This window comes from Urocitellus parryii, chromosome 2 (assembly GCF_045843805.1).
Source record: "Urocitellus parryii isolate mUroPar1 chromosome 2, mUroPar1.hap1, whole genome shotgun sequence".
Classification (NCBI taxonomy): domain Eukaryota; kingdom Metazoa; phylum Chordata; class Mammalia; order Rodentia; family Sciuridae; genus Urocitellus; species Urocitellus parryii.
Genome location: NC_135532.1, coordinates 210,926,054 through 210,940,552, shown reverse-complemented (window position 1 = coordinate 210,940,552; position 14,499 = coordinate 210,926,054).

Below are 14,499 nucleotides of genomic sequence, written 5' to 3'. Positions count from 1 at the left end.
AGAGAAAGCGCTCAACAAATGTAAACTTTTAGTATTAATAAGACTATTTTCTATACGCTGAACCTATGGATCATAATAAATAAGATTTTAACGTGGCTATTCCTTTCTTTTTATGATTTGATTCTATTTTAAATGGGATGAAATGAAATGCTAATATGAAAACAGATGATTGATAATTATAGAAATGCCTTCAATTTATGATGATTATAAATTTTTATAATTGCTGTAATTCTGAACTCTGCAATATGTCTGCTGAAAGATTTAAGATTGAAAACTAAACCTCTTTGAAAACAGCGTTAGGCAAGACATTGGAACTAACTCAAAATTGTCAGCCTACCTCTCCATCACCATAAACCAAGACTTGCTCTCCCCTCTGTCAGGAGCCTTGAGGCTTTGCTGTAGTGCTCAGTGTTGAACAGCTGTGGGCTGAATGGTTGGTGTGAATACAGAAAGCAGAAGACACAAACCAGCTATCTGAATCAAGAGCAGATGTTAATGCCTGGCAATTATGCATAATTGAAGGTCTCTGCTTGACCATTATTCATCCAATAGAAATGCCACTATTACTTTTTATAGGTTAGCAGGAAATTTGGGGGCTTTTTTAAGATTAAAGGGGGATTCCCAGGTCTCAATGTAACTTGAGGAGACAACTCTTAAGAGAGGGCCTGGATGGAAGTAAAATTGAATTTTTGCAAAAGCAACATGTAGATGAGGTAAATACCAGGAAATAGGCTTATGTATTATACACTAAGACAAAAGAAGTCCAACAGAAACACATTCTGGAGTTACGTGATTGGTAACAATTATGTGTGTTGTTTATTAAATTATTTTTCAGGAAATTTTCCTCATAAATGAGAACTCCCTTACTAAGTAGTCAGGTACTGGGAGGGATTCTTTCTCCAATATCATTGAATGCAAAATTTTAAATGTTGCTCCTCCTAGTTGCTAAATGAAGGAGGGATGAGACCATAAGTCAGGATGATGATTGTCCATTTATTCAACAAACATTTATTTCACACCTAAAACCATCCATGAAACATAACATTTTCTGAATACTTAAATTATTGATATATGGGGATGACAATGATGATATGCTTTCATAATAATTTGTAATTTGACCTAAAAATTAAATATCAAGACAAATTTTAATCAAAAATTGAGGGAATTGATAATTATATTGAGAATAAGTAACTCCATTAACCAACTTTGAACATGAGCACATATACTGAACTTCTTCTTTTATTTACATAAATAATCAGATGACTAAAAGATAGATTTTTATTTTTAAAGATCATGTAACAACCACAAAAACAAAAATAGATTCTTTGATAATTATTTTCTCTTTAAATCAACTTAATTGATGTATGAATAGCATACAGTAACATTAACCCATTTTAAATAAGTAGTATTATGAAACTTGAGAAATGTACACACTGATATTAACACAAATAAAATCAAGGTATAGAACATTTCCATTACCTCTAAAAGGTTTACTAGGCCCCTTTTCAGTGAATTTCTTGTCTCCATATTTTCCTCTTTGCAAATGCTAGTCTGCTTTCTTCTTTCAGATGAGATTCGCCTCTAATAGAGTAGGCAATTATTTTTGCATTAGTAAAATAACAAAAAATAAGAAACCAGGGTACTGAAGTAGATCATTTTAAAAGTATGATTAAGAATTCCAAATACATTGCAAAATTGCTCCATTGTAAAGGCAGCGTTAAAACCATAAGCCAATGGTCTCCTTTAGGATGGTAGGTCTGTTATAAAGATACCACCCCTTCTTCTCTCCCTGTGATGGGTTCAAATTTAACAATGCAGAATATATAAGTGAGGGAATCAGAGAATATCAAAAGAAGCGGCATTTAAGGCAGTGGATTAAAGTGTAGAAAAGGAAATGGACATTCAGATCATTAAAACCCCCTCCCAGGATCACTCACACAGTGAGATGAAAAGTGAAGGGAAAACACGCTCAATATTACAGTTGGTAAACTGACTTACTGATTTAATGTGAGTATATAAACTAATAATTCAAATTACAAACACTTATTTTAGTCAAATCTAAACATTTATTTTAGTCAAATCTAAGATAGTAGCTTTTAAGTATTTCAGATATAATTCTGTTTTTTTTCTTTATTGCTACTATGGATTGAAACTAGGGGTACTTTACTCTTGAGATACATCCCCACTCCTTTTTATTTTTTGTTTCATGACAGGGCCTTCTTAAGTTGCCCAGACTGGCCTCGAACCTGCAATCCTCCTGCCTCAGTATGTGTGTCACTGGGATCACAGGTATAATCCCATCACACCTAGTTTATGCTTTTTTTCTCTTAATCAATTCTAATCTATTGTAGCAATTTAAATGAAACAGAAATATCTGAACTTGTTTAGCTGGAATAATCAACACAAAGCTTTCACTAGGGTTTGATTCTTCTAGACACAACTTGTGAGTGTCTTAGTCTGGCTAGGGTTTACTGATAGTAGTCATATCAGCAATTTGATACTAATAAGCCAGCTTTTCTTGAATTTAAGAAACACTTGATATTGATATTAATGATATTCCCAACTCTGTATTTATGGAAAACTTAAAACAGTAAGCACTTTTATGCATTCAAAATATTGTCTCTCTTTCCAAGATGAGGAAGTTGAAGCTGGCAATGTGATGGATGCTCTTTCTGGGCTCACAGAGGTAATGAACAGGAGAACGATGATGAAGACTTAATTCTTGCCTGTAGTCAAGAACTGGCTTCTGGTCACAGTAGAACTTCCATCACCCTGTGTCCATTACTGTCAGCTCTGTCTCACCCTGCCTCCCCCAACTCTCCCTCCCTACCCACTAGCCATCCAGCTTTCCTTCTCTTCACATACCTATATGGTGACAAGTTGATCCTGTTACTGACACATAATTTAAAGAGATTTAAATAAGAGTACATAAGTATCAGACCACATTCTGATCATACAAATATGTTTCTGCCCTATTTCTTTTCACAATAGAAAAGAGATTATAAGACAGTGACTTGCAACCAAGCATGTTATTTATTTATGTTTCTAAAGTCCATAGTGGTATCTGTGGCTCAGCATGTTCCAAGTTAGATTTTAGGAGCACAAGAGGATGGGACTAAGGTCAAGAAAAGATCAAACTGGCCTCTTGTCTCCTTCTGCACCTCTCCAGGGAATAGGGAAAGCCTTCTCCATCTGTAGTGGACTTTCTTCAGGCCTCTTGAGTCTAGGGCATAATTAATTTAAATGGCTAAGAGGAATTTCCCGAAGGCCCTGTCCAGAAACTATTTGGAACTTTCAACTTTCTGTATGACTCTGAAATCATTCTTTAAGTTTCTTGCATTGTATAGTAATGGTTTTTGTTTTGTTTTGCTATTGTTGAACTCGTTTATTTCTTTCACTTGTTCCTTCCTTAAGATGCAGATACCTCTGCAACAAATATCTTGGGGCTAGTGAGTAAAACTTTGAATTAAATAGTTTCAACAGCAATGGCTCTTATTGAGACCGTTCCATCCAATCATTAAGAAACTGGTGTTTTCTTGTTAAGTTATAGACATGCTTAACAGGCTTTCTTTTTTCAAAAATGTCAACTTTTACCTAAATGTTCAAAATTTTCAAGGTTTCCTGATTATAATTATAATTAATCTCTCAGGTTATTTTAATAATATTTTATACCCATAATTAATAATCCTTGTATTCTACTACATTTACCTTATTTCTGTATATTGTTTTACCTTTTAAAATTTATTCTTTAAAATTAAATTATTTTTAATTAAACTGCTGAAGAAAATGTTCTTTTCATCTGGAGTATTTTCTGACTGTCTATATTTTTCAAATGGAAAAGTGACTGATACAGTATTTACTAAATTTAAATGTCCAAGTTATGGATGGTTAATTATTTCATGCACCTCTTTAATCTGATTGTTTTTTAATACCAGGCAGGCAAATCAATTGTATTGAAAAAAAAAAAAACTGTAGGAAGGCTCCACATTTTAAAATTTTACTTTGATTCTTATAAAATCACACTACTCAGGACATTTTAGGACAATATTACCTGAAAGGTGAAAACACCTGTAGCACTGACTTCAGCTGACATGTTTTACAAGTATTGCACTGGTGAGAATAAGGACCATGGTCTGTGTATAGATACACACACATAGAGATACACAAATGTAGGTAAGAGGAGCAGATGTGTACAGATGCTCATGCATGCACATATACAAACATGCACATTTCTCATCAGCTTAAAAAGTCTGGTTTTTATTTCCTTGCAGGCAATGGAAGAGTAGAATTATGTTCTCCTTCAAGTCACATATGGCAGGGCTAAGTATCTATAAGGGTGACAAGTGAGTAGAGTGACATTATGTCAATACTCTTCTCTTTTTATGGAATGACAATAGAGAAATTACTTTTTTATGGTATATTAAAGCAGTATTAATGTTTAATCAACACATACAGGAAATTTCTCTACATAATGGTATGGAAAATAGCAGACATTATAGAAGAAAACAAAAAAAAACAGAGAGGGCTAACATACTGAGATTTAAAAGTCATTATTACTGTAGCTTGACCTAGACTATACCTACTATTATCCCACTTTAATAGAATTTGAAAAAAAAATTTATGTATTGTATTAAAAATAATAGTTGATATTGACATTTTAGACTAACATAATATTAATATTATTAACTCAAATTAATATATTTTCTGATGCTGAATGTCATACCCAAATCCAGGATTTAAATAATTTGAGTGAAAATATGATTCTGTCTTGTCACTTCAAAGTATTGTCCTATTGTAAAATACTATCATATTTGGAGTAAAATAAAGACCTAAATAAAGAAACAATATTCTAAATTCTTAAAAATAGTGTGAACACTTCTAAGCCATCAGTAAACAGTGCTCAATAAAGATCCTTAAAGGAACACAGATCATATTTTCAAAAATGTCATTATCCCAGAGTTATATAAGTTTTAATTTAATTTTGTTTTAAATATTATTCACTTCTCTATTTTTTTTTTAATTTTCAAACAATTTTCTGTTAACATTATCATAATGTACAGTGGGACTCAATTTCTTTGTCCCTGCATGTCTGCCCCCTCCCTGGTGGCAGAATGACTCTTTCCTGTGGAGTCATCTCTGTGCTTTTGATGGGGCTGAGTCTTCCAGCTCTCACTCTTTCATGATGTTTTTGTGCAGATTCATGACTGAGGCTTTGGCAGAGTATTACTAGAACAGGCAGAGAGATTGAGCAGGCAACAAAAGCAAAAGTAGAGTCCTTCGTGTGTTTTCTAATTGTAAAAGAAAGACTTGCTCTTTCTATGGATTGTTAACTAGTGAGGAAACTAAATGTAGAGATGGTTACTGACAACTTGCCTATGTTGAATAAAAACTTAAAGAGAAAGATGGAATTTTAGTGAAACCATTGCCTGGTACATAAAACCATGGAAAGATGTTTAGGAGTTTTCTAAGAGTGATTAAATGATATGAGAAAACTATAAATTTAAGTCATTAAATCTATCAAGTTAATGGAATCAGTCAACTGCTTCCTTCACGAACACAAACCAAACTTTTTGTGGTAGAGTACTAATGAAGATGAGACAGCTGGGCACAGTGGCACATGCCTAAAATTCCAGCAGCTCAGACAGGAGGATTGCTAGTTCAAAGCCTGCCTCAACAACAGTGAGCCACTAAGCAACTCAGAGTTAGGGACATGGTTGAGTGCCCCTGAGTTCAATGCCTGGTACCAAAAAAAAGATGAGAGATTGTAATATTTTTTAATGGGAGAAACTTAAACACCTTATCAATATTATCATAATGATTATTATATATATATAATAAATTTAATTTGTTAATATTTCAATTAATGACAGCTCAAATTTTTAAAGTGTAAGCATATATATATAATATATATATATATATATATATATATATATATATATATATAGAGAGAGAGAGAGAGAGAGAGAGAGAGAGAGAGAGGAGTAAAATGGGGAACCTTCTCTATGGCATTATAGGTAAAAGATCAAGAAAGGAATGTGGAGAATCCATGACAGTTGAATGAAACAAAGAAAATGGAAGTAACAATGAATGCCTTAGAGAAAATAAAATTTATATATAACATAATTGGAAACTAGCTTCACCTAATACTTTTCCTGAGATGATTTTATCCATTAATTTCTGCTGAATTCATTTTTGTTCTTGATATATGATTGTATCATTATATATATATATATATATATATATATATATATATATATATATATGCTTACACTTTAACAAATTAAATTTAGAATTCCATTCCCTCCAAACTTGTATTTCTAATATGTTGTGAACATTTTAGACTTTATATTCACATACTGCACACGTATTAAGATAATTTTCCACAACAATGTGCAATGGTTTTAGCCCATGAACTTCGAAATATCCCAGGAGGCTGCAAAGAGATGTTGTGGCTCATTTTCAGCTTGAGGAAAGTGAAATCATCAATTAGACAAAATGCTGTTTGTATGTATGATGTTATATATCCCCAAGAATGTGGATGTGCATTAGTATGCATTATTCTAGAACATTATCAGCATATCTAATATTTCATCAAAATTGTTTTTGTATGAAACAAAGTCACATTTTTATTGCTATTATTATAGTGTTTTAATAGTTAAAATTCCTCAAGTAACAATAAATGTATGTCAACCTAATCTCATCTGTCAGTTTTCTAAGAGAAATCAAAAATATTTCTATACTTTATCTTTTGCTTTACAATATTTATAAATGAGGTTTCGTCATGTGAACATCAATAGTCACTCAAGTTAACATTGATGTACCTTTCATAGTTATAATGTTTTAGTTTTTCTTAATGCTATGATAGCACTAAAATTATTTTAATTCATGATGGTATTAAATATATCTATGAAACACTCCCCAAAGTTCACTTTTAATTAAAATTCCTTAGGAATTAGATAATTGAGCATAAGCTCATAGCATGGATAACTTCCAAGAACTAACAATAGTTATGTTAGTGAATTATGTTACCTAGTAACAAAAGCACCATAGCATTTCCATAACATTTTAATAAAACATTCAAATTGTTCTGAAGTTGTCAGCCAAATGCATAGGAAATACTTACAAATATTACATAACAACCTCCAAGAAATAAGCATTTATTTGCCTCAAACTTTCTTTTCTATATATTGTACTAATTTTTTACCTCATCCTGGAAACTTGTTAGTTCTCTGTCAGAGTAGGCATGTTAAATAAAGACATGGAGAGAAGGAGGGGGAACTAACTGGTAATTTTAGAACAGAAGATTATAATTTCTGAAATAAAGATATTTTCTTGAATGTGATTAATAGCCAAATAGACACGAGAGAGAAAAATAATGAATTTCACTGTAAATTAATAAAAATTACCTAAGGTGAAAGACAATGTGAAAATATAATTTAAAAAAATAGAGTTTTGGGAATTTGTTAGGTAATCTGATATAGTCCAACATACATGTAATTGAAACAGTAGAAGGAAAGAGTTGAGGAAACATATTTAATGAATAAGATTTGATAATTTCCAAACTTAAAGATAGACATGCATTTTCAGGTATAAGATACTTAATAGATATCAAATAGGGAAAAAAAGAAGTGGAGAATACCATAGTGAATGATTGGAATCCACAGATAATGATTACCTCTTACACTAATAAACATCAAATTATTACACAAAATAGTAAGAGCCCCATTAATAACTAACTTCTCATCATGGAAGTTAGAATCAACGGAAATAGGAAAATGAAGAAATATCTTTAAAGTGCTGAAAAACAAAACAAAATAAAAACTATCAACCCAGATTACTATATCCATAGAAGCCATCCTTCAATGATTAAGATTAAATAGACTATTTTCAGATTTAAAAACACAAGAGACTAGCCTTACAAATAATTTTAAGAAAATCTTAGCAGAGGAAAGATTGTTCTTAAAGAAAAAGAAGAAACATTTAAACAGATAAATATCTGGGTAGATGGAAAAAGACTACATATAAGTACACATATATGTATACATATATAAATGTTGTCTAGATTTATACGTACATAAATTTAATACAAGAAAGATCTAACATAAAGAAGATGATGTACATATTTACAAAATGTTAATATTTAAAAAAATTTAAACTCTTTTTTTTAATATTTATTTTTTAGGTGTAGATGGGCACAATACAATGCCTTTTTATTTTTATGTGGTGCTGAGAATTGAACCCAGGTCCTGCCCATGCTAGGTGAGAGCTTTACTGCTGAGCCACAATCCCAGCCCTTAATTTTTTTTACATTATTAAATAAAATATGAAGAGTTAAGAATATATGCCACAAACTTTGTGCCAGTTGGGAAAAAAAGTGGAGTTAAAAATCAAAGAGTAAAATTTAATTGGAATTCTAAAGAAATATATTGAATAATGAAAAAGAAAATGAGATCAAGAAGAGAAATAAAAATTGAGAAAAAAACAGAAGATGTAAAAAAGCTGACTAAAGCCATAATCAATACTCACTTTAATTCTTAACTTATTAATCTATCCAAATAGATGTTATTTTAAAAACTAGGATGACAAAACAAGACCAACCATATGCTGTCTACAAAAGGCACATTTTTATTTTATAGACAAATATAGGTTGAAATTCAATGAACAGGAAACAATTTAAAATGTAAGTTTGAAACATAAGACTGAAAGAGATATGCTATAAAAATTCCAAGATAAAAATAGAAAAATATTTTCCTAAATGGTAAATTGTCAATTCATCTGCAGGGCATAGATAGCATCATGTATGTATTTCAACTCATTTTCCACATCGGTCATAGTTCAGGTGTAGTTCTGATCCATAACAGCTTCATTCATTGTCTCCATCTGAAACAATGGCAGATATCATGTCACAGGGACAAAGGAAGCAGGTCACCTTCGCTCACATTTCATGGTAAAAAGCTTCTCTGATGCCTATCCTTGAGTTCTACATAAATTACATAACACTCCAGCAGGAAAAGATTCTGAGTATTTATGAAAAATGAGAAAAACTGCCAACTCAGTAAAGCTTAGGGAAAGCTAGAGCTGGAAGAATAACAATATTGAACCCAATATCTGTCATGAGATTATTTTTAGATATAATAAATTCTAGAAATATTAATGCATTCTAAACAAAAATCACCAAAATTTATAAGTGAAGCTCTGAAGTATTCATATAAGAAGGGTGGATTTAGCACCATAATTTTTCCTTTTAATAATTCAAGTTTTTGTCACAGGCAAGTTCCTCATCCATAATATTTTACTTTCCTAAATTCATAATTGTTAACTGGTAAAACTTATCATAAAATGCATAATTTTAGAAATTAATCTTAAATCATGTTTTTTTTCTCAAATAATTACTATATTTGCGAACTTCATAAATAGTAACTAGAATGCTGAAAATATTGTGACTTTTAAATTGTGATTTATTTTGTTGGTGTAGGTGGCTAGCTGTAACATTGCTAGAAATCAATCAATGACTACTTTACTAATAAAAGGAACTATATTGCCTTCAGTTCAATTGGTAATTGCACATTGAATAATGCCAGAAAGTCACTAGCCTGGGTTGACCTGAAAATGTCAAAGTAACTCCATTGTCTGTGATTAATTTTATGCTATACATTCAGCACCAATTTTAGGTAAGCTATTAAGGAATTACAGATGTCATCACACGTTTGGAGACATGCAATTTTATGTTCCCAACTTAGTCCTCAAATAGGAGCTGTACAGAAGTAAAACTGTTACAGCTTTGAAACACATAAAATGACCCACAATAACCGATTCGTTGTTCTAATTTTGAATGGATTTGTGTTTCTAACAGGAAAAGTGAGGATTGCCTAAAATTTGTCTATTTGAGGCAAGCAATACATTTCAATAAATTTTCTCAGTAAGCTCAAGAAAATATAATGCATGGTGAAGCTGGATCAAGGTGAAGTGAAAATTCAGAGCTCCTTTGGAGCCAGTATGGGACAACATGTCATAGCAAACTATCAACCTGAAAACATTGCACTTAATTATACACCTCCAGTAAAAGTATACTTACTGGCATGATTCCTGACATAGCATAATACGCCAAGTAGACATTTTTATGTAAAGTATTTGGAATGTGGGTAGATCCTGCATAACTGTCATACTTCTTCTCACAAAGGTGGGCTGGTCTGAATTTGATAATAGCTTCTATTGGGCTTGCCTGTGCTAAGCTAATAATTTAGCTTCAGCTTGTTGAGTCTTATTCTTCTGTTTTATAACCAAAGCCTGTTTTTCATTTTCATATAGAAGTTGACCAGCCAACTGCTTGGGTGACAAAGAGAAGGTGCCTCTGGGAAAGTTGTTAGAACCAGGCTGTAGCATTGAAAGCTTTATAAATCTGTTTGGATTCAAATAAACTGAACATCCTTAATCCAGGGCTGGAATCAATAACCATGATTTATTTATTTTTAATCTACAACACGAAGGATGGTGAGGTTTAAAAACCGTGATTTATTGTGTGTTTGCCTTGCAGTTTCATTTATCATTAGATTTTTAAGTTTAAGGCGTCTCCTTTCTCAGTGCCTCCAGTTTTTATTTCTTTAAAAATATTTTTTTTTTCCTAAGGAGTTTGCTCATATTCCAAATTTTGAATGGTATTCCTTCCAATGTAAAATGGGGTTTTCTTGCCATTCTCCACTTCTGTCTGCTAGAACTGGCTGAATATCAATAAAAAACAAATAGTGTTATTTCTTGAAGGCTAAGAGATAAAAGATATTTGAAAATTTTCAGATGTTTCCAGGACTCCTCTAAAAGAATCTGAATTTAACAAGTTGAGAGTTGGGCTCTGTGAACATATCTATCAGTTTGTTTGTTTTAGTACTTCTATAGCAAGTTGCCCAATGAGTACATTGTTTTAGGACAAAGAAGAAGTTTGATTTCCAACTTATTCTACTAATAATACATCAGCGAAAAGATTTCTAAATATGTATTTTGCAACTTAACCTGGAAATAGAAAGTAATATAGAGTTTAATGGAATTACAGTGCTTTGATTATATCATCTGATAAAAAGAAATTAATTAGTGAATTTTATAATTTATAGACTAAATAAGATACAAAGATTATTAAATGAAAAATAAACCATGATACTTCAGTCAACTTTATTAGTAGAGCAACTGTAACATCATCCAGTTGTTGGCAATAAAATTGAATTTCTTCATTCATGTCAAATACATTTACTGGGTATATTCTGGATAATAGCTTGTCAATCACTGTGTAAAATAAAATACTCTGTGTTAGAGAAGCATTGTCATTTTTTGCAATAAAACCTCATATCAAATAGAGGCATCTTAACTTTTTTAAGAGAAATATGAGAAAAAATAAATTTAAATGTAATATTTGTGTAGCTTATAAGATACTGGGCATAAAAATGAGTAAATGATAATATTCCTGACCTTAGTTATCCCATAAGGACATTTAATGATGTTTCAAAAAGTTAGTCATTAGTGTAATAGAAAATGAAAAAAATTATTTATATGTATATTTACATATATGTATGTATGTATATATGTATTACACATTTAATCACAGAAGGAAAATAAAACATTAGTCTAATGAAGCAAATTTAAACATGCACCCTGAATACTTTATGATAGTTTGACGAAATGCTATGATGGGAAAAGGAAAAGAGGAAAGCACCCCCAGTTTAACATATACACTATGCTATTGGCATTTTGTGGGTCATATTGTGAAGAAAATCTGTAATAAATGCTCTACTTGATTAAAATGATTCTGTGAACGTATAACTAGAAATCAAACTGTAAGTTATAATTACAATGCAAACTAAATTATTCAGATGATAATGGAGTGGAATGCAATGGAGCAATATAAGAATTAGAAGAGATACCATCCAATATAAAATACAAACCAAATGGATGAATAATTTATTTTTCTATTGGTTTTACTAATCTAATATTTCCATCATCTCTCAGGGAGTCATGACTGGTCTTTCTTAAATTATAATTGTATTGCTTTTATATTAGGTTTGGATAAGAATCTATAGTACTATATATATTTAGTTTCATCTTATAGAGCTGTTCAATTGTCAAATAGATTTCTTATTTTCATCATTTTCTCTTTCTAAATCCCCTACATACCTGCACAGAAATATAATTGAACTAAAAACTAGCACACACAAGAATTTTGTATCCATGTCAAAGTAGGAGAAAGCAGGCAGCCAAACTTTTAGAATAGTAACTTTTAAGTTTAGTCCACTTTTCATGTGGAATGAACAGCATTTTTATCCACTCAGTATGTGTTTAATTGTCAGCATGTCCCTAGCTCCTTAATGTGCTTTGGTCACTGTTTATGACCATCAAGTGACAAGGATTTGTCTCATTTCACTGTTCTTTCCTAATTTTTCCAGCAGTGCTTTTTCCTGGCCAGTCTCCATTTCAGGTTCCTTTGTTTTGCACCTTCATTTAAGAACCTGTTATGTTCTTCCCTTTTTACACACTGTCTCAAAAGCTTATGTCTCCAAAGTACCTTATCTTCCACATCTCATGACTGAACATTACTTACATCTTTGTTCCACTCCTGCCTTTTCAATTTACTTCCTTCTCCTCCAATAGAACAATATTCACATAAGATTCTGTTTCCTCAGGTAACTCCTCTAATTCTGATTTTCATCTATCAATCAAATCAACTTGTTAGTTCACTTTTGTCTATCCCAAAACATAAACAAAATCTTGACGGTAGCTCATGATATATCCATCTCCTGGTCTCTTTCTTTCAGCAACAGAAGGAACAAGCTGGTAATTTGCTTAAAAATGGTGCATAACTTCACTTTAAGTAGATTAACAAACGTCCTTCAGAAACTCCTGTTATCTTTCTTTTTGTCTACCTATAAATATATGAAATATTTGTAAGTAAATACATAAATAAAATCTTAAGTGTGATAAAATAGTACAGACATATCTATTTCTCGTTTAAGTGTTGAACATATTCAATTTGGTACAATTCAAAGTAAATTTGTGCTTAATTCACACAGTTGAATCAATTACAATGTGCAGGTGAATTATTTGAGATATTTAATAAAAAATATGAAGGATAAGAAGAACTTTAGGTACAAAATATTTTAATTCAGTATAATCAAATGATATGATGGGTTTTCACATGTATATTTAATTAGATATGTTTGCAGTGAAAGAGAATAGAACATTCTATTAAAATCAGTTAAAAAAATACAAAAATTCTTAAACAATATAGACAATATTTGGTTCACAAAAATAGGAGTCCAGGGTTGGCTAATGATTTGATTCTGGCTCTCCTGCTCTGAAATTCTTCTCACTGCCTCTTTTGCAACAAGGCAGCTTCTTTCTCAGGCTGCTAATAGCTCAAGACCTGCATGGAGCATGACAATTTGTGGAAGAGAGAACTTACTTTCTAGTGACTTGTTGCAAACAGAGCAGGGAACAAAGAAAGAAAGCTAGCAACAGAAAAAACAATGCAAAAATACATTTTCCCCATATTTTAAACCCATTTTCCCAGATGTCTTGGCCTGGATAAGTCATGTGACTATCCTTCCTGAACCAGTTCCTGTCATCTGGCTAATGCCATGTGATGATTGGCCTAAGTCTGATTTCATGAACCAATCACTAGCAAGGGGCATGGCTTAGCTTTAAGACAGGGGAAAACAATCAGATAAAGTTGGTGGACCTAGATTTCTCTGCAGTGAATCAAATGGCCAGAAGTTATAATTACAGGTGATTTCTACTCTCCATCCAGTGTGTCAACCCTGACCTGCTTTCACTAGGCATACTTATTTTGTGTGTGAAAGAATGTATAGATATTTTTATAATTTTTCTCCTTTTATTTATTTTTGGGGGGATTACTGGCTATGGAACCCAGGGAGCAATTTATTACTGAATTCTATCCCAGGTTATTTTTATTTCTTTCTTTATATTTTGAGACATGTTCTTTCTAAGTGACTGATGGCCTTCCTGAAGTGCTGAGGATGGCCTAGTACTTGCAATCCTCCTGCTTTAGTCTCCTGAATCACAGGGAGTATACACATATGCCAATATGCTTGGCTATTTCATATTTTTTTTAAGAAATATAGAGACTCTAAGAAAATGTGCGCACATGTGTGTGTGTGTGTGTGTGTGTGTGTGTGTATGAGTACACATTTTCTAATATATGCAATATATGTAATTAAAATTCTAATTCATTTCAATTGTACTGTACCATTTATTAGTCATTTAGTCTCATCTGAGGTAGTGTTTCCATTTATCTGTTTAGACAGATAACCATATTCATATGAACAGAAATATGAATATTGACATGCATCTGACTGTCCATAACTAACTAGATTAAACCCTTTGATCTAGAAGTTCCTTTTCCAGAGCAAGCTGAGTTCTGAAAAGTTATTTGTTTCCAATCTTCCATACTTTTCTTGTTCTAGCCAAGCTTTCTGGGTTCTGTTAAATCCAGAAATTCCA